The sequence below is a fragment of the Pectinophora gossypiella genome, chromosome 3 (genome assembly GCF_024362695.1).
Source record: "Pectinophora gossypiella chromosome 3, ilPecGoss1.1, whole genome shotgun sequence".
NCBI lineage: Eukaryota > Metazoa > Arthropoda > Insecta > Lepidoptera > Gelechiidae > Pectinophora > Pectinophora gossypiella.
Window position 1 is genome coordinate 3,454,748 of NC_065406.1, and position 22,806 is coordinate 3,477,553.

The following is a 22,806-nucleotide window of genomic DNA, read 5'->3' on the forward strand; positions in this document are numbered from 1 at the left end:
CCAAATCGGTCAAGAGCAGCTCATTAAATGGTACTTATTAAGTTCTAAGTAATCTTTGACTTTTAGTATTCTTCCCATATGATCCCGACGACCCGATTACTATAGCCATAGAGGCAGCCAATCAGCTTGCGACACCAAACACTTCAGGACCCCGATACCGACCCCGCCGGCGTGGTGGACGATTTCCCTCAATCAGCGCTTATCGACCCTCCATTTTCAAATATTTTCCGTCTCAGACAACGCCCTGAGCCGAGGTTCGCGCCCAACTGGGCACCCTCAGGCCTGTTGTTTTAAACGTTGTACCGGGTGAGAGCCTTCAGTGCTCCCCATTTGTCCGACCAAGTAGTTAATGCCATCTGCGTCAAATCTACAATAAGTCACGTCAAAAAAAAGTATTCTTCCCAATTAAACACAATGAACAAAATGTTGACTTCTCAGACTGAAGAAACCTTCCTGTTGTTGAGTGAAATAGGTAAAGAGTACTTACTTACCTGTAAGTATAAGATTACAATTTCAAAAACAGACTTAGATTTTATAAATAAAGACAATAAAGGCTCTTAAAATTTAGTGTAGCAGAAGGATGAATTCGCATTCTCGTGCCTATTCTATTTTATTTTCTGCATGAAGATAGGGAAGAATTCCCAGGAGACTCAACTATGACGTGAGAAAAGTTGCGTTATAAAGATGGATGTACTTAAGTTAATTTTAGTTCTATGATATCTTGAATGTCAAAGTTATATATATACACACACACGTTTTTACTTTTTTTATTCACTTTAGAGCGTTTTTGGGGAGAGCGTTAGGCTCACGATCTGGAGGTCCGGCTTCGATTCCCGATGGGGACATTGTCGAAATCACTTTGTAAGACCTCCTTTGTCTTTGCCTGAATCACCTGATATTCTAAAAAATAAGATGATTCCGTGCTTCGGAGGGCACGTTAAGCCGGTGGACCCAGCTGTTAGTCGTTAAAATACCTCCACCAACCTGCAGTGGAGCAGCGTGGTGGAATATGCTCCATACCCCCTCCGGTTGATTGAGAGGAGGTCTGTGCCCAGCAGTGGGACGGATATATAGGCTGTTTATGTTTATGTTATAACACTTTCTATTGTATTTTAGGAATAACCTCGCTGTACACCTCGTGTAGCCGATGGGTTCCGAACCCAGGTAGTGTCACACACTACTACCATTTTTTTTTATCTTAAAACAGATAAAAATTAATTTGTTACTATACAAAGATAAAGCATTAATGTACGTACACCTACGTAAAATAGCTCGCAAGAATTTAAACATTTCATTACTTAATATTGCGTTTGTTGAACTTCTACGCTCAAAGTATTTCACTAAAATACTGAAAGTAATTTTCAAGTATTAAAAAAGTTATTTTGGTAATACTCTAGGTACCAACTGCGAAATTATTAAAACAATTTCTTCAAGGAATGTTCTTATTCACAAATAAAACAGTCATTTGAAGCTTCATTTTAATTAATTGAATTTATATAGGGTCAGAAAGGGTCACGCCTTCTGTGTTTCATTCACTCCTCAGTTCAGAAGAGATGGAAAGATTTTCGGAATTTGAATGTTTTATTTGCCTCCACAATACTTTTTTTTATTGTAAATGAACTTTTTGATGAGATCATTATCAAAATAACCCTTTACGTAATTGTATTTTACCTCGGCTCATGCGAAATACGATTTCCGCACATCCCAGATATCCCAAAATATATGAAATGAAAAATTATCAAAACAAAATATGAAACCAGTTCAACATTTAATTTACCAGCCTTTTACGGAGAGAAATAAAATATAATGTTACCATATAGAATAACGGACAAATTACAATTTTTAAAGTCCCGGTTTGATTATACCTCAACGCCCTTATTTCAAATAATGGTTTGCCTTCATAAAGGGGATTTAATTTTTCTCGGGTATGCACCGTGATGAAAACAACCAGAGGTGAGTTTTAGGGTTCCTTAATACTAGGTCCAAAACTTGAATAAATGTAACGTAAGATTCAAAGTCGCGGATCGTGAGATACAGAAAGTCAGCCATTATGCTACAACCTTATTATATTTTTATTTTTTTAAGAACGTCTACAGGTTGTGAGAAGCTGCAGTAGTTTTAGGCGGATGAGACGTTCGTTATGTAAAAATTGACGATTCAAAGTGTAACTATGTTACCTACTGAATAAAGATATTTTTGAATTTGAATTGGAATTGAATTCAGATTTTTTCTTATTTATTTATTTTATAATATATTATTTATTAATACGGAACCACAGCAGTTTTGAGTCCGCTTACCACGCTCAAGTTAATAAAACATACGATAAGAATTTTTTCCTTTGTTTAAGCTGCGGAAAATTTCACTTTTTTGCACAGGTTTTACGACTCACTTTATGAGTTTATTGACGTAATAAATTAAGTTTAGAGGGAAAGCTTCCAGTAATCTGCGTTTTAGAGAGATGCATGTCGTGTAAACTTTATAACGTGTTAATACTTGTTGTTGTTGTGTTGGTCTGTTTTCTTTGTATGTTCCTTGTGTCTGTTTTATTGTGTACAAATTAATTAATAAATAACAATGGTCAGGCGCAAAGCTTTTAAATTGTATAACCATTGTGTCTGAAAATCTGGAAGAAAGATAAAGACTTCCTGAATAATATAGAAACACAGGAAATTCAAAATGGGGTTGGCAGAGATAAAGAAAATCAGAAGACACGAATATGATTATTAATAAAATATATTTCTGAATTTATTCCATAACATACAAAAAGTCAAATAATCTAACTTAAAATTATTTAACCTAGAACCCACTCCGTGTCAAACCTGGCCCAAAAGTGCCCATGACACTAGTAGCGTTACCGCGCTGGATTGCCACGGACAACCTCTGAGCCAAGTAAGACCCGGAGCGGGGGTCAAGTAAGACCCGGAGCGGGGGTCAAAATATGATTCAGAATATGATGGTCAGAATATGATTACTATGTTAGCAGAGTCAGTAGTTTTCCTAAGTTTTGACCTTTTAATAAGTGTTTTTACATTAGAAACAAAAGATCTAGAATGTGGCCTTGAAGCAATTCACCTTAAAACGAAATATTGCTGACAATTTATTGACAATACGATTTTATTTTTTATTATAATACACTCAAATTGTAATGTTGCTTTTTAGGTGAACGAGGGGCGGGGGATAGACAAATATATGAAGAAGGGAAAAATTTATAAAGCATATAGCATCATTAAAAGGCTAGATAGAGGACATAAAACTAAGAGTACCGCCATATTAAATGAAGCCGGACAGATAGAAATAGAAAACAAAACCATAGTCGAACGCTGGAAGAGGTATATGGAAAGACTATATGAAGGGGCAGGACTGCAAGAGGAAAATATTGAGAAAGAAAGTGAAGTAGAGCAAGATAAGTTAGGACCAACGATATTAAGAAAGGAATTTGACGAAGCTATAAAAAGTATACAGAACAGAAAAGCAGCAGGAGTAGATGGTATCTATATTGAGCTCATAAAATACGTCGTATGCCCACCAATACTTGACGAATTGTTCGAAATTACACAACTTATGTATAAAGAAGGGAAGGTGCCAAAAGACTTTAAAGTGAGCAAAATGGTAACATTACCTAAAAAACAGAACACCCTCAAATGTGAGGAGCACAGAACACTGAGTCTTATTTCTCAGGCCGCCAAGATACTTTTGAAGATAATACAGAATAGACTAAGACCTAAAGCAGAAGAAGTGGTAGGAGACGACCAATATGGGTTCAGACAGCAAAAAGGTACAAGAGAGGGTATACTAGCGTTGCGGATGATAATTGATAGAAGAATGGATTTAGGGTTACACATATTGCATATATTTACACATATAGCATTCATAGATTTAGAGAAAGCGTTCGACAAGGTGGACTGGAAATTGATGATGAAAGCACTTATGGACATTGGAGTGGATTACAGAGACCGGAAAATAATAATGGAATTATATAGAGAACAAGAAGCAGTGATTGAGATTGGAGAAGAAAAGGGAATAGCAAGAATACGACAAGGAGTTAGACAGGGTTGTCCCCTTTCACCGTTGATATTCAACATATTCATAGAGTGCGCCATTAAAGAAATCAAGGAAAGTTCGGAAGGGGGGGGGGTTAAAATCAATGGGGAAAACATCAAATTTGTAAGATTCGCAGGTGACATTGCTGCATTCGCAGAAAATGAAATAGCATTAGAAAATCTGATAACAACCATGGACATTGTAATCAAAAAATTTCAATTAAAGATAAAAGCGAGCAAAACTAAAATAATAACAACATCCAAACATCCAGCAAACTATAGACCTGTTATACTGAATGACAACATATTAGAAAGAGTTGATAGTTTCAAATATCTTGGAAGTATAGTAAATAGTGACTCTAGATGCACACAAGACATAATAGCCAGAATTGCAATAGCCAAACAAGCATTTAACAGGAAAAAATACATTTTGAAAACCAAAAACATATCATTAAAAATAAGGAAACGGTTTATTAAATCATATATTTGGAGCATTGCACTCTATGGAAGTGAAACGTGGACTATGACACAGAGAGACAGAGAGAGGTTGGAAGCGTTTGAGATGTGGTGTTGGCGAAGGATGGAGGGTATAAGCTGGACTGAAATGGTGTCAAATAAAAAAGTGCTGGAAAGAGTTGAAGAAAAGAGAACCATATTGAAGATTATAGAGAACCGGAGAGGAAATATGATTGGCCACCTGATACGACACGATTCATTTATAACAAACATTATAGAAGGAAAAATTGAAGGGAAGAGAGGAAGGGGTAGACCTAGGATAACATTTATGAAACAAATAAAAGAGAAGGTGCAGGTCGTGTCGTATCGGGAGGTGAAGGTTTTGGCGGGAAGAAGAGAGGAATGGCGGTTCATCCACCGACAAGAGCGCAGCTCTTAAATAGAGAGAGAGAGGGGGCCGGGGGGGGGGGGTCTATGTTGCTCAAAAACAATATAGATGGCGTTGTACAGATTTAACGTGATACTGGCGCCGATTCCTGCAGACACCTCCTAATTTTACTTTAAGTTATACCTGTCATTTTCTTATCCACCGAAAATGAAAGGGACGGATGATTGACAGCTCTTAATTTTAGGAAGAATGAGTAAATGAATGAATAACCCGGGCGAATCAAAAAGGTATCTCGCTGGTATGCAAACCGTTTGACGTGTGCTGTCAACTTAATTCTGTCGGGCCAATGTAAAAATTTTAGACGGTTGTTTTAGATTTGTGCTTAAAACTGACGTGTGTTCCATAAATTTTATACTTGTCGATTACCCGTCCCTTTCCTTTTCGGCGGATAAGAAAATGACAGATATAACTTAAAATAAAATTAGATGGTATTTACAGGAATTAGCACCAATAACCAATTTTCTCATTGCTTGGGTACGTAAATATTCAAAAATAGAATGTAATGGCAGAGGCATATATATAAAAAAAATGTTGCTTGATATTTGGATCAGATATGATATAGAATTGTGTTGCTACCTATATTGCTTCTCTTTATTTTGATCAGAATAATAATGAGTGGGAGATGACTGTATATGTGTCTGTGTGTAAACAAGGGTCGTTATTTATCAAGAACAAAGATAAAAGATATGTCTGTCATCCCTGATATTAGAAGGTTAAGCGAATCTCATCTAAGTAAGTATATTTCATCCATATTTGACGAAGGTCAATATTTTTTTTGAGAAACGAAGAAAGTCGATCATTCCTTCAATGTGGAATTTTAGCCCTGACTTTTTCACGTATTAATGAAATAACAGCCTCCGTGGTCTAGTGGTTCGGGTGTTGGGCTCACAATGTGAAGGTCCGGGTTCGATTCCCGATGGGGACGTTGTCGAAATCACTTTGTGAGACTGTCCTTTGTTTGGTGTTTGGTTTGACTCCGTGCTTCGGAAGGCACGCTAAGCCATTGGTCCCGGGCTACAAGCCCAAATACCTAAACCGACCCGCAGTGAAGCAGCGTGGTGGAGTATGCTCCATACCCCCTCCGGTTGTTTGAGGGGAGGCCTTTGCCCAGCAGTGGCATGTATATAGGATGTTTATGTTATGTGTATGTAACGAAATAGCAGTGATACTTAATCGTATTCAACAAATGTCTGCTACTTAACCCGTTTGGAAATTCGACGTTATGTCACTTCAATGACGACTGTAGTCACCGCTCGAGACTTGCCTAACAACACGCAGTGAATTGGCTGCTTGAAATTTTTCGGATAAGTATTTTAAAAAATACATAGATATGCTTTTATATTTTGTATTTTAAAAAATAAAATATTTTATTTTCTCGAAAAAGTTTATATTATAATAGAAAAAACACATTTTTCTTCATTAATTTCAAATTTCGCGTGAGAACGGTTGGTCACGTGACATTTTGCCCAGTGACGTCACATTTCAATAAACAAAGAAACTGTCAAACAGTATAACTAGAAACTTGACACATAGATTTTGTTTATTTTGTGAAATGTGACGTCACACGAAGCTCAATCATGGCCGCCCGTGTTTCGAGTCTTGTAATGCACAGATAAAAAAATCGCATTTTTATTTTGTAAAAATAAAATATTTACAAATAATCTTAATAAAAAAAACTGTTGGATAATTTATCGTTTTTATTACATATTATGTGGCGCTCTAGGTATAATTGTTGATTGGTATGCTGGTATTCTAATTAAACGACCACATAAAGTAATATTTGAAAGGTTTATCGTTTTCTCACATATTTACACATTTTACACCTTTAATGTTATTATAAAAGTTTTATAAATCACTGTATTTTTTGTATTGTTTAAATTTTTTAACTTTTTAACACAAGAAAATATTAAATTATGCATCCATTTTTGATGCTAAGAAGGAAGTCTCTTTGTCTATAACAATACCTTTTTTATAGTAACCAAAACCATAGACATTTTTACATTTTATTCGTGAATCCACCGCTTACAGAATTAGACTAATCTACATAGATTGATGGGACAAAACGAACCATTAAAATCTCATTAGTCCGATTAGTAAGACTCACAATCCGTTGATAATTCCTTATTATCCACTCAATCGGATCAGCAGGAAATAAAAAAAGTGGTCCATTTGATCGGACAAACTAGTTGAACCACGTTGCCTAAGGGGATGGGTCAGTCGCGCTCTGCAGCCGCGCCTGCAGGGCTGAAATTCAAAAGGAATCTCAGCCTGTCTTTACCAGCAAGCACTGTCGGACATCTTTTATTTGGTAAATAGGTATAACTATTCAAATAATTTAGATATCAAATCCAATGTCTAGGTAATTGAAATCGGAATTAATATGTGGATGTAAATAAATTCTGTATATTAAATTGTCAAACAGGTTTTCGCCAAAATGTTACTCGTCGATGTGACAATTATAACTTTATTAGGTTTAGAGGTCATCGATTTAGGTACAACGTACAACACAGACAGTGCATCACAAAATTTCTGCAATGTATTTGAGTATTCTAGGAGCGAGTTCAATGAGTTGTTAATTTAAACATGTCGTTCTGACGTCATTGGTATTTGGAATGACATAACTTTGGTTGTTTTATCAGGTTAAGAACGTGCTTTGAAGATAAAAGATATATTTTTGTCAATAAGAAAAGTGTTCTGTCTGATACGTACTTACAACTGATCTTCATTACTTTCAGGGTTTGTTAGACTCGTAACTATAAGTAGCCATGTCAGGGGCCTTTGGCGGCTCAATAATAACCCTGACACCAGGGTTGACGAGGTTGGTACTTCACCTCACAACCCACACGATAGAACAACTATAAGTAGGTATTTACTTTTCAAAACTTTACTTGGCCTTCTTTTTTTTGCGTGTCATATGGCTTTTCTTCAATAATAATAATAATTGCACGCTTTATAAACTAATGAACTATATTTCTCTAATTTATGAGAATTGCTAGGTAGCAATCTCCCGCCATAATCGTTCTTCACAATCCATCTTAGGGCTTAAACCAAACGTGTTTGAAAGTTAACTTTTGGTGACTCTACTCTGTTTAACCGGCAAGTGACGATGGGCGTGAGTGAATCACATACCTCAATAATAAAACAATGTACTTACAAGTTTTCTCGGTCAATTGAGAAGCAAAATGCCGTAGCTCATTCAACTCGATTGAACCACAATTTTGGCATTGCATTGCATAACGCGAATTGCCCTCAAAAATTATCCGAATCTGACCGACTTAACGGACATTATCGGCACGGCAAGATATCACCATCCGATGGTAGTTTTACATTACAGGTTTAAGTACATTAAAGGTGCGGAATGTCCGTTTCGTAAAAATTCCTAAAGCCTCGTTTTTGTCAGCGGTGAAGGAACACATCGTAAGGAAACCCACAATCCCGAGAAATGCATTTTCGGAGGCATGTGACCTAACCTGTATAGGGCTGGTTTTCCCTTCGCGGCTTGGAAGGTCAGACATACAGTCGCTTCTGTAAAAAACCGGACCTGTCAAATCTTCAGATTAGGTAAGCGGACCCTGTGAATTCGGGATAATGCTAGGGAGATGATGATGATGATGCCTTAGGCCTCGTTTTTGGAGACATGGCAATTGGCACAGGGCGTCAAGCCTGTTTCACTTATGATTCATTTTCGTACAGTAACAAAATTGTTTTCAACGATCGACAAGCGACCAATCTGCACGCTTTTTTGGCACTTGACCGAATTATTCCTACATATACGTACGCGTAAGCACGAGTTGAACACACATCAATTTTAGCCACAAATCTGAAACAACCCTCTAAAATTTTACATTGACCAATCACCCGATAGAATTATGTTGACAGCACACTTCAAACGGGTTGCACGCCAGCGATATCTCTATTTGATTCGGACGGTTTATTAATTTCTTTTTAAAATTAACACCTGTCAATCATACGTCCCTTTCCTTTCCGGCGATTAGGAAAATGACGGGTGTAACTTAAAATAAAATTAGTAAGTAGTTGTCTGCAGGAATCGGGGTCCATTATCATAATTAAAACACATAATACCGGGTTTTTACCGCGATATTATCAGGGATATGAGACTTCCGATATTTCAATACTGCAAGTGCCGTGATCACGGGAGTGATCCCTGATAATAACGCGGTAAGAACCCGTTATTATGTGTTTTAATTGTGCTGTATGATGACTGAATATTGACTAAATTGTAACACTGCACGTGGAGAAACATTTAAGAGGATTCTACAATCAATAAATTGTTATGGAACTCAATAAACCTACGTTTCAGAGATGATTTACCTCCTTAAGGACAGATATGTTGGTATAAAACTTTTATTATGCATAAAACATTTGCATACTTTCCGTTATTGTGTGTATTTACGAGTGAAATACGATCATTATTTGTATTTTATGTTGTCTGCAACAATGTCTAGTAATGTGAATGTATTTATTTTCTGCCCCCAGCAGACCAGAGGCTATACAGAGTGTTAGTAACTCAGTACCGAATACTGAGGGGGATGATTCAGCTCATGATTATGAGTTAATATCAACTGGGATTTTCCTAATAATAATATAGGTAGGAACGTAATTCTACATAGAGGTATATATGTATGTATGTGTGTATGCACATCTGTTCTACCCTAACTTCAAAACAACTTGTCAGAATTTAACAGATGGGGTGTCACTAGAAGCGTCTTGATTGATCGGTGGTTACAAACTATAAACGTCACGTCAAATTCAATATGGCGCCCTCTAGAGGACATAAAGACAGGACGAAAAAAGTTTTTTTTCGAATGGTAGTATGTTGGGTGTCAAAATAAAGGGCTTAATATGCTCATTTCAAATATGTACATATTACTAACTTTTACTTGCGGGTATTCTTGTATTTTCTCTTGTCGAATTGATAACATGACTGCTCAGATATGTTCCGGATAGGTTTTATATTTCCAATTCTTGCATAAAACACGTATCGGAAGCAGGTTATCTTAATAAACAGGTATATTACTCTGAAATACTTACTTCCGAATAGTGATGTTTAGAAGATACCCGTGGTTGTACGCCAACCTGATTTAAGAGTTTGCTTGCCACGACATACGACCACGGCTATAACCTAAACATCATTATTAGAAGAATTTTAGAGGAATATTATTATTGCTGTTTAACAATAAGGCCGCCTATTGTGCTTATGTTTTATTCGTATGTTTATGTCCTTTATATATGTTGTTGTGCAATAAAGTATTATTGATTGATTGACTGATTGATTGAATACTTAGGCTGCGTTTCCATTCACGCGAAGCTGCGCGGAGATGTGCAGGAATCGACCAATCACCGTGAGGGAGAGAGTGACAGAGCGTCTTCGTTTTTCGCTCTCTCGAACGCTGTGATTGGTCAAATTCGCACATCTCCGCTCTTCTCCGCCCATCTCCTCGTCAGTGGAAACCCGGCCTTACACCTATTTTCTTCATCAGCCGTACGACGCCCACTGTTGGGCATAGGCCTCCCCCAAAGATCTCCGCGACGATCGGTCCTGCGCTGCCCGCATCCAGCGGCTTCCCGCGACCTTCACCAGATCGTCGGTCTTCGTCGGTCGGTCGTCCTTACAAGGTGGACCTACCTATTTTCTTATTTCATGCATTTTACAACGTGATTTTTCCGTAGTCGGGTTTTAGTTTTTAAACTTGTATTTTTATATATTAATGTGTAATCGATACTAACGCTATAGACATTTTCAGACCTTTTCAGGCTCCGGTTTTCATCAGAATGCGTCGACAGTTTCTATTGTGCGGAGCGTTTTATTCATCCAGGGCCCTTAGGTCTTTGTTGGGACTCCAATAGGCAGTTAAATGAGAATGAAATGGACCCGAAGAATACGATATTTGTACTGTCGAGAGAAAAACAATTTTCGTTAGGGTCAAGAGGCTATACTGCTTAATTTCGGGTTTATTTTGATCAACGATATATGCTTGAACGAAGATATCGTTTCATTTGACAAATCTAATTATACAGGCTGCTAGTGACATCGTAACGAAAACTTTGAGGGATGATTCAGACCACGATTCTAAGTGATACCATGTGCAATTTTCCGTCGCAAAAATATGGAACTGAAAATAATAAAAAAAAACAAACATTTTCATGAATTTTCCGACCGGAAATTCCACTTGATATTAACTCAGAATCATCCCCCTCAGTATTCGTTACGATGTCACTAACACCCTGTATATATCTTTCTGTGTACGGTCACGAGAAATATGTATACACTTTGGTACCATGTCACATTCACTTTTTTGACAAACTGAACTGTAAGTTTTACTAAATGTCAAATATGTTAGTGCGACAGAGTTCTAAACTGGGTACATTATATTATTCATGACTGTACTGCTAACGTTTTAAAAAATAAGTACCTATAGTAATAATACGGCTCAGAATCGTCTGTAGGTTGTCCTCTGATTGTCTGTACCTCTATCTCCCGTATGCATTATGAATTTAGGGTGGTATTAATAAACTAATCTCAGCTTCGAAACTGCGCTCAACATCATGTCAATGCGACAGTTCTTATATAAAAACAGGGACTTGAGCATGATCTTGAGGGCAGTTTCAGCTGAGATTAGTTTATTAATACCACCCTTAGAGTTCTGTCGTACTAAGATCGTTCACCGCGATCATAGAAAAAAAAACTACGCATAGAATGATAATCCTCCGCCCCGCATCATATAGTATCTAATAATTCAAATTCTTTATTCAGGCAACTAGGTCCATACAATTCATTACAAATAAATAATAATAATTAAATAAATAAATTGCATTAAAATTAACATATACAATGGTTAGTAATTCCCTATTCTTACTCTATGTTAGTTATTTAAATGGGTCATATATACATTTCGGCGCGTGGGCCGTACATGCGTGGATCTTGCGCTGCCGTCACACGCTCTGCGTCTGAGTCCTAGGGTGCCTTTACACCAGAGATGTGCTATGCTACGATGCTACGGATGCGTTTGATATCCACCAATCATATTCATTGGTGCACATAGCATAGCACCGGTGGAAACGGATTCAACTAAGATATGTTTTTTATATGGAAGGATGCGTGCTATAGATGCGTGTGCTATGGATGCGAGCTATGGATGCGTGCTATGGATGCGTGCTGTGGATGCGTGCTGTGGATGCGTACTTTAGCTATGTTCCGAGCAGAGTACCTACAGTATGCCCACACAGCTACTTTGCGGCGCATCTTCCTCGCACAGCTACATAGCTTAGTATTGGTGGAAAGGGACACATAGTTTTGTAGCGCAGCTTATACATCTTCGCAGCATAACTGCATAGCACATTTCTGGTGAAAAGGCACCTTTAATGTCCGTAAGCTGCTAAGGAGTAAGATGGAGAGCGTGCATACTGCGTCTCACTCGCACTTACGCGTTATGCAGCACGTGTATAGTGTACAGTCTTGAGCAATATCATGTACCCACTTTAGAACCTTGTCGCACTATCATATTTGACATTGAATGCGACTTACGGTTTAATTTGTCAAAAAAGTTAATGTGTGACATGGTTTCAAAGTGTATTCGTACTCGTTACCGTATCGTGATCGTCGACAATGCATAATCTTAACTTGAAAGCGCATGACGACAACTTTCGTGGAGATGCTAATACATGGATAATCTTAACGGCGACAGGGGAAGCATTCTGGATCGTCTTAGAATGCAAATAGGAAATTAATATCAAACAACGATGACATAGTTTCATTGGTAATAGGTAAGCTTTCAAAGACCTTTGAAGGCCCTATTCTCGACGTTTTATTGTGAAAATAAGTTATATAAGCAACGGTATTCGTGGTCCAGTGGTTTGAACGTTCGGCTCACGATCCTGACCTCCAGGTCCCGGGTTTAAATCCCAGTGGGGACATATCACGAAAATCACTTTGTGATCCCTAGGTTCGTTAGGACTTTACAGGCCGATCACCTGATTGTCCGAAAGGAAGATGACCCGTGCTTCGGAAGGCACGTTAAGCCGTTGATCCCGGTTACTACTTACTGATGCAAGTTAGTAGTCGTTACATGAGCCATGTCAGAGGCCTTTGGCGGTTCAATAGTAACCCTGACACCAGGGTTGATGGGGTTGGTAATCCACCTCACAACCCATACGACCACATGAAGTGTTATACTAAAAAAAAAATAAGTTTTATACTAAAAAAATATATGAAGCTACGATAAAACAGAATTGAATATTTAAACGTATTTCCAGTAAGATAAACATAAATTCATTTTTGATCCGTTATTAATATTGAAGCTTTGTTGAATAATGTAACAATATTCATCATCGAAATATTAATGAAGACGTGGGCGCGATAACTTGTTTGATAGTAAACTATCTATTAAAATTTAATTTATAAGCAGAACAAGCATTGAATATTTGTATAGTGTGTATACCTCGTATTAAAATAAAATAAGTGCGTAACTTTATTAAAGATATAATATTGAAAACTGTCAAACTTAAATAAAATGGTACTACTGTGTTTGACAAAAGTACCGATTCTGTCAATGACATTACTGTCATAACATACAACTCTGCATCTCTGTGAATATGTAAATAAACACGATATTATCGATTCTATCGATTATAAAATAGTTTCATCGTATTAGGTTTTGCCCGCGGCTTCGCTCGCGTTAAATTCGGGGTAACACGGTCCCCCTTTCCTAAAGTACCAATGTTTAGCTTCCTACCTTGATAACTGCGAAAAGCCATATAAATTACACCCCCTCTTTGAATGGGTTGGGGGTAGATTTCCAAAAAAAAATTGCACTACTTTTTTTGTTAGTTACAAATAGTCCGTATACCAATTTTTAGCTTTCTACCTTGAAAAATGCGGAATCCTCCATACAAACTTTCACCCCCCATTTTAGGGAACTTGGGGATCAGGAAGAGACAAAAAATAGCTTATGTCATTCTCCATCCCTTCTACTATCTCCACTTAAAAATCGCGTCAGTTCGTTGCTCCGTTTTGACGTGAAAGACGGACAAACTAATAGACAGTCACACACACTTTCGCATTTGTAACGTGAGAATGTAAGAATGAGTCGATACTTACCTACTTGGACCTTGGATTTGAAAGTACATTTTCTAAAAGACACCTTTTCCTTCGTAAGCAAAAGCTCAATTTCATTGGTCGATAACTCGGTCGATAATACAGCATGCGGGAAACCCCTTGCATGCGGGCTAATGACCAGTGAATATACATAGTTCCCCGAATGCGGGCCCTATGGCATGCGTTTAGGAAATCTCACGCACCAATGAAATTGAGCCATAACACTAGATCACTGGGCAAACAGCCTATCAGCTCTCGATTTATTACGGGGTGGGAAGTGATAAGTGATTGCGATGTTTTCTACCTGGATGTTTAGGGGTGAAGCTACAGTTTTTTTTTGACGTGACTTATTGTAGATTTGCCGAAGGTGGCATTAACTACTTGGCCGGACAAATGGGGAGCGCTGAAGGCCCGATACCTCACCCGATACAGAAGCTTCAGTGTTATAGATAGAACTAACTAGTATTTTATAGTTTTTAAGCAGACATTTTTTTCATAATCACTTCCTCCGAGCCGCAGTAGAGCAGCGTGGTGGAGTATCATCTATACCCTTTCCGGTTGCTCGAGGGGAGGTCTGTGCATCCTAAGTGATAAATCATCGAGTAGATATACTGTGTCTACCGGACAATTTTCTCATAGTCGAACCGGATAAATTCCTACAGCCAACAAGGTCGCTTCGCGAAGACTGCGAACGCCCCATCAGGCTTCTGAGCTTCTGGAAGGAGCTAGGTTGGCTTGTGTACCCAAGGGTTATTGCACGCATAATGGGCCATCCATGTGTCTAAATGTGGAAAATAGAGCCTACTACCATACCATACCATTGGCTTAACCAGCCTACCAACAAGGCATCTGCTGAAGTAGCATTTACACAACTGCATACGTTTTGTTGGTGGAGCGACCTTGTCCTAGCGAGATAGGACACTCAAGTATACATGAACCTTTTTGATAGTAGGTATTTTGTTTATACCCTAGATGTGACTTATTGTAGATTTGCCGCAGATAACATTAACCTCATATCTGCCGAGATACCAGATACAATAAATTTTACATTGTGTCTGGTCGAGATCTGCGTTCCGGCAGACGAGAGATTTGGCGGAAAGAAGAGAGGAATGGCGATTACTACACCGACAAGAGCGCAGCTCTTAAATATAGACAGAGAAAGTAACCTAAGCAGCCCACATGCGTCCACTGCTGGGCACAGGCCTTCCCTCATTTATTCTCCTTCACATCTGTAAAAGTGAAACTCAAACGCGTCAGCTCGTCGGAAGCGGAAATGCGGCAGCTGTTCCGGACTTTAGATTATAGGTAAGTAGAAAGCGACGTATCTAATCTTTTTAAAATTGGAAAATTACTTATTTCATTGTGAACATTGAGACTCATTTTAATCGATTTTCAAAATCGTTCTTTACTTGAATGAGATATACATTCTTGTTCTTATTTTATTCTGGATATTTTTTTGACAATTCCGTTTTCTATAGATTAGTTAAGTATTTTAGATGAAACCCTATTTTCTTAATACTTTTATGAACGAAAGCGTTACGTGAACTATTTTCTATATATAAGTACAGCAAGTATTTCAAAGAAATCAAATCAAGTCAAAACAAACATTTTCCCGACTTTTTCTTATTCAATGTTTGCGGGAACTATTTTTAGTTTTATCCAATAAACCAATGTCTCGGAACGTGTAAGGATGAACGGAAAAGCAGCGTAAAAAATCGTCAAAAACTCCAATAGGTAAGTACTTTTTTATTACATCATCATCAGAAGATGATGAAGAATGATGAATGGGATATGATGCTAGGGATAATCCTGTTATCCACAGGGTCCGCTTACCTAACCTGAAGATTTCACAGGTCTGGCTTTTTACAGAAGCGACTGCCTGTCTGACCTTATACCTCCGGAAATGCATTTCTCGGGAATGTGGGTTTCCTCACGATGTTTTCCTTCACTGCTGAGCACGTGTTAATAATTAATGATCTAAACATGAATTCGAAAACAAATTAGACAATCATTGGTTTAGGCGTGTGTTGGCTTCGAACCTGCTACCTCAAAGTGAGAGGCAAGCGTTCTACCAACCGGGCTACCACGGCTCGACATTTGAATAAGGACATGATATATTTTATTCTTAAAAGTAACCACTAAGACTGCGTGCTAGTGTATTTGGTTTTAAAATACTTTTATGTTATATAGAATATAAGTAATGTGTATTCACCTAGCTTAGACTCTGTCGTCAATTCACGTTAGCAGCGAGATTTATCGCAAAAACGTTGAGTTTCTAGACATTCCTAGCTATTACGTGCTATCACCGGCAGATTTCATTCATTGTTGCTTACCCGACTGCGACGCAAAGGAGGATGCATGTAATGTTTTTTAAACGCGATTATGTCAGGTCCCAGTTTTATAACGTTGGATGGATTGTTGAGAAAATGTTGACAAGACTATAACATACATTCCCGCCGGGGTAAGCAGAGACTATGGATTTCCATTTGCAGTACAGTTATGTCAAAAAGTAGCTTTAAAAGTTCCGTTTTTTTTATATCTATACATTCTATCTATACATTTTTTGAGGAATTTAGTCTGGCAAGTCCCTCATGCCGTCGTCCATAGACATTATTTTTTTTTGTTAAATTTGCCCCGAAAAGGAGCAGGCAATAGGACATAGCCATACAGCCTGGTCAGATGAAGCCCGCAACAAAACAAAGGAGTACGAGAAACTTAAAACATTTTTTCTTTTTACTTTTTCTTTTTAAAAAATAAAAAAAAAGAACTCTTTGATAGACAGTTCGTTTTAAAAACCGCGATGCATGTACGGTCACGAGTAGTAATATGTATAAACTTTGAAACCATGTCACATTAACTTTTATAACAAATTAAACCGTAAGTCTCATTAAATGTCAAATATGACAGCGCGACAGGGTTCTAAAGTACATGATATTGCTTATGACTATACCAGTTTAAACAATGAAAAAACTAGATTAAAGTCATAAAAACTTCGCACGGACATAGAAACGGGTTATTTAACATACGAAACCATATGATAATCCGTAGTGTAATCGGTGTAATATTTATAGGTGTTTGCTAATATTGAATTCCAGTACAATTGTTTTAATGTATTCTATGCATGCGAATGTGTTGCATTATGCAAAACATTACCCTCCTTTTTTACTTCTTTGCTGTAGGTAACAACATGTATTGTGTATCTTCCCGGGCATGTCGCTAAAACCGACAAGAGGGATTTTGTCCTTTATCCTTATCCTTATCTTTAAAGTTAGACCCAGAGGAGGTGAGGTAAAGCTAGCCCGATATGAATTGGTGGGGGTGGAGAATTACCGTTCTACATGTAGTCACCATCTCCCTAGCATTATCCCGTTTTCACAGGGTCCGCTTACCTAACCTGAAGATTTGACAGGCCCGGTTTATTACAAAAGCGACTGCCTGTCTGACCTTCCAACCTACGAAGGGAAAACCAGCTCAATACAGGTTAAGTCACATACCTCCGAAAATGCATTTCTCGGGAATGTGGGTTTCCTCACGATGTTTTCCTTCACCGCTGAGCACATGATAATCATTTATTACGATCCAAACATGAATTCGAAAACAAATTCGACAGTCATTGTTTTGTTCTGAATTCGAACCTGCGACCTCAAAGTGAGAGGTGGTAGAAACCACCTGGGCTACCACGACTCTACCGTTCTACATATAGTATTGTTCTTTATTATATGTAGACAACTCACCATCTTAGTACTTGGTATCACAGGGTGTATGGGCTATGTTCTCTTTGCCTGCCCGAATGGGCAAATCGAAAAAAAAGTACTTGGTATCAACAGTGGCTGCAAGTTCTCTTTTGATTATTTGCAACTCTACCCATTACATTAGGTCTTACGAGCGTGAGCTTCTTCTTCTATCGTTTGGATTGTGAGGTGAATTCCCAACCTCATCAACCCTGGTGTCAGTCATTATTGAGAAAGGCCCCCCCCTGACATGGCTTATGTAACGACTACTTTCTTGCATCAGTAAGTAGTAACCGGGACCAACGGCTTAACCTGCCTTCCGAAGCACGGATCAACTTATGGACAATCAGGTGATCAGCCTGTAATGTCCTAACTAAACTAGGGATCACGAAGTGCTTTTTGTGATATGTCCCCACCGGGAGTCGAACCCGGGACCTCCTGATCGTGAGCCCAACGCTCAACCGCTGTACCACGGAGGCCACGGGCGTGAGCTTTATGTAAGTTAAAGTCACGTTTGCCGTCTTTACTTTGGATTGGAAAGGACTCTTTTGATAAACATCCTAAGTCAACTTTATCTGTGTATTCGTAAACTAAAAGTAATCGTATTTCTCCGTCTTTGAATAGATTCTTGTTAATTCTCAGCCTTTTGTTGAAAACAAAGAATTTCACGAAATGTTGTAACTCTCTTGTATCTTTGAAACGTTGGATTTATTCACGCTGCAAGATGCATGGTTTGTGAAATTGTTTTATTTATTTTTTTTCAATAAAACATACAAATGTTCACACAACACAGAACTAAAAAAGAAAATCTTATAAAGATGGCCTTATTGCTAAGGCAGCAATTTCCTCCAGACAACTTTTGAGTGATAGGATAATTATGTAAATTAATGAACATATATAAGTTTAAAAACTAAAATCTGACTACGGAAAAATCCTGCTGTAGATCTTTTCTTGTTTTATACTTTTTAGAGCGTGATTTTTCCGTAGTCGTGACCCCCAATGGGCCACAGGTCAGGTTTTTTTCATGTGACTTATTGGAGATTTGCCTCAAATGGCATTAATTGGCCGGACAAATGGGGACCGCGAGGGTTCTCACCCGGTAATTTCAGGCCTTAGTATGCTCAGTTGGGCGCGAACCTCGTCGTCTGAGAAGATTACAATAGAAAGACTTAATGGACCCTAGTGGGCTAATAGCGATAAGCGCTGAATGAGGGAAAACGTCGACCACGCCGGCGTGGTCGGTATCTGGGTCCTGAAGTGAATTACTTCCTTTATCTAAACACTACCTAAACCTAAGTATGACTTGGAGCTACTTAGCATCGAACCTACTATACGACTTTCACTATCAGCTCTTAAGATGACATAACATATGCGCGCACACGGCTCGTGAGAATAGGTACACTGCTTTTTGCCCGACCGCGTCGAAAAGGAGGGTAGGGGAAGGCTGGGCAAAGTGAATACCCCGGGCAAAGCGAATACTCCCCACTACTCCTAAAATATTAGATGTTAATTCAACACACCACTACTATTACGTCGGGCCATCTTGGTTTAATACGCGGCAAACATCGAACCGAGGGGTCGCGTCGTGTCCCGTCCGCGGAGTGGAGATTTATGTTTTCGTAAATAAAAGATTGATTTTACGCGGTAAGTACATTGATTAATTCTCCTATATTGCTAGTTCTTGATTCTTAGGAATGTCTTAATTCAGTAGCATACCAAAATAGGTTTTTATGGTATATTTAACAGAAAGTCAGAATTATTCGTTTTTGCATGAAATGTGTTAACCTCAAAATTTACCTAGTGGGGCAAAGTGAGTAGGGCAAAGTGGATACCATATCCACTGATGACTTATTATCTAAAAAGGTCTTTTACTTGTTTCAGATGACGAATAAATATAAAAAAAAACTGTTTTCACCGAAGATTAGGAAAATATATATAAAAGAAGACGGTAAACTAATTGAAAATTGGATTCGATGTGACATTTGTCAACAATGGTGTCACGAAAATTGTTCTACTTTTGATGGCACTTAAGGGTATACCTGTGACAATTGCCAATCTTAATTTTATAATTTTATGGTCAATAAAAGTTATCGTTTCAGTTTATCAAAGTTATTTCTATATTTTCAGAGACTGATTATGAGTATTCACTTTGCCCAAGTGCTGTATCCGCTTTACCCGGGGTACCGGGCAAAGCGAATACAATCGTATTTTTTTTTATTTTAACTGCAGTTGATTATTGTTTAAATATTCTTGGTTACTGATGTTGGTATTCGTAAGAGCAATAAATAAAGACTAATTTGTGATAATTATTTTGTTTTTGTATTGTAAACCTTTTCTGCTATAACCTTAAATACCTTAAGGTATCCACTATGCCCGGCCTTCCCCTAATGATCCGTGTGTTTTTGTCAAATTGATGGTTGTGTCAAATAGGTGAAGTGTTATGTTACAAATTACATGTTATGTGTGATGGAATATGTAACAAAAATGTAACAGGTTTTTTGTAGCACGTAATTTATGCCAAAGAATGCAGTTTTATTAGTCCATTTGTAAATTATTGTTGTGCTCAATAATAGTTATAATTATAGATAATTTTACGCATTCATAAATTATAATTATAACTGATAGTTATCAGTTAGTAATTTATAATTACGAAATGGAGTTAAAATACTTATTTGAGGCCAGAAAACTCTTACAAGTTGAAAAATGTTCAACAGCAAAAGGTTTTTTGTACAAACAAATAGAATATTTTATGTTAAAAAAAAATATACTGAGAACTAATAAACACTGTTAAAAAAGAATTATACTCGTAGATGCTAGATACGATCCTGTTTGACACACCACTTTCGCTTATTCTACTTTTATAATTTTTTTAAACAATTATGATAATAAACGAAATTTAAATAACAAATTGCAAATTAAGTTGTTCCAACAAATTCTGTGTTAATTAAAGTTTGAGTTAAGTAGTAAATAAGACAAACTTTTAACAAGATATTTACCGACCGGCTTCTTACCGTCAGGTACGAATATCAAACTCAATAAGGAAAAGTCGCCTTTGGTCATTTTTAAGTGAAAAATAACCAGTATCGAAAAAAACGAAAGAATAAATTAAAAAAAACAAACAACTTACAAGGAAAGTAGAAGACGAATCACCGAAACTGGCAACACACACTTGTAAAATTAAAAAATTAAGTTTGAAATTCGAACGCGTTTTTGAAAGTGCGCTAGGCTCGGTATACGGAGTGCGACTGCGGAATCGTCGCTCGCGCAGGTGAATGTGAACGTCACTTACCACTCTTGTTTCGCTAGTGTTAACCGCTTAAAAGTGTACACCTCGAACAATTTATCGGCGATGAATTAATTATCTGTCTTTCCATTTTGGCTGGGTTATATGGTGTGCAATGAACTTTGCGAGTGCTTGAATGGGACAATTGTTATGCAGCCGGCGACTCTCATACTTATTCCTTGCTTGTACCTTTGTCTACGGAGTTTAAAAATGTTCCCGTTGTCCTGTGTGATATTGTAATGGTTTCTAGGACGCCTAACAGGAAAATGACGTGTGAGAACAATGAAGATATATTGTCTAAAAGACATCTAAAGACAAAGAATGACATCTTCTCCGCCTTACCACGCAAGTGCGACCAATGCCCTGTTTATCAAAACTTACAAGCCCCGCATTACAAGAAATTTTCTTGTAAAAAAATTGATTATTACAAGAATGTGTTTGTCCAAACTACACATGCAAAATTACATGTTACAAGTGTCAATATTTATTTCACAGATTTATTTCTTTTCCTCTACTTTTTTTTTGAAAAACGTAATTTACGCGTACTTGTAACTTGTAGCTTGTGAACGTGTAGACTTGTAAGTTTTCATAAACACGACCAAACTCTACTTTTTAAGAAATTATCAGATTTACCATAAATAACATTAAGAATGACAGGTAAGCAAAAGTGAACACAATTTTCTTAATAATCATGTTGAACTTACCTCTGACTTTCCCATTGGGACACAGTTGTAAGCTTACGTTTATGTATGTATGTTTGGTTTTCTTAAACAATGTTCTGTGGTAGAGCTGTTTATATTTATACCTCTATGTTACATCTAGATATTAACGGAATGTAACTCTACAAAATGAGGGACATTCCAGGCATCATTCAAAAACAATATAGTAGCTGTAAAGATTTCCCTTCATTTTATCTTCTAATTTCATTAATAAATAAATAACCATTGTTTTTAGGTATAAATGATGACCCATCTTCCAAAATAAATAGAAGCAATGTAGGTAGCAACATAATTCTATACATATTGACAATGTAATGACTGTGATTCAAATATCAAGCAACAATTATTTTGGTTTTTTGTTTAATTATTTTTTCACGTTAAATCTCGACAGAGTCATCTATAATTATTTTTGGGGAACGTAGCCTGGGAAATCCTTGTAAAATGAACAACAAATCATTCACAAAATTCATGTTGTTTTTTTTATTGTGCGGTAATTATACGATAACAAAGGCTGGTGTAATTAGATAAAATATTGTTATGTCCGAGAGCCTCTGTTTTAATTATGTTCTCAATTTTAGCAAATTTAGCCTCAATGTACATTGGAATAACATTGGTGTGTATACAGTACAGGCTTTTAGTATATTTTGAATTACAAAATGAAACCTAATTCAATTCAAAATCAAATTCAAAAATATCTTTATTCAGTAGGTAACATAGTTACACTTTGAATGGTCATTTGTTTGTGTCTGTAATGTCAATGTGTAATGTCTCATCTACCTAAAACTACTACAGCTTCTCACAACCTGTATAACCGGAGAAAAAAAGCTGCAAGAAAAACCTCCTCGGCACAGAGCCATAGACGTTCTTTTTTTTAAATACTGTTATACAATTTAGTAATTTGGCTGCCTAATATCAGTCCCCAGAAAGCTAATTCTAGATAATCACTACTTAATCTTATAATTGCCTTTTTTACAAAGTTTCTCCAATCACATAATTTAGGAAGTCGTTAGGGTA

At 37.3% G+C, this 22,806-nt stretch overlaps 1 protein-coding gene across 1 annotated transcript in view; it reads right to left on the reverse strand.

Moving 5' to 3' along the window:
* Window positions 1-21,064, reverse strand: part of LOC126380868 (protein obstructor-E-like) — a 92,353-nt gene extending 71,289 nt beyond the window's left edge. The window contains exon 1 of the mRNA XM_050030453.1: window positions 20,918-21,064. The gene's annotated coding sequence lies outside the window, so the exon portion shown is untranslated. The remainder of the gene's footprint in view (window positions 1-20,917) is intronic.
* Window positions 21,065-22,806: the final 1,742 nt, after the last annotated feature.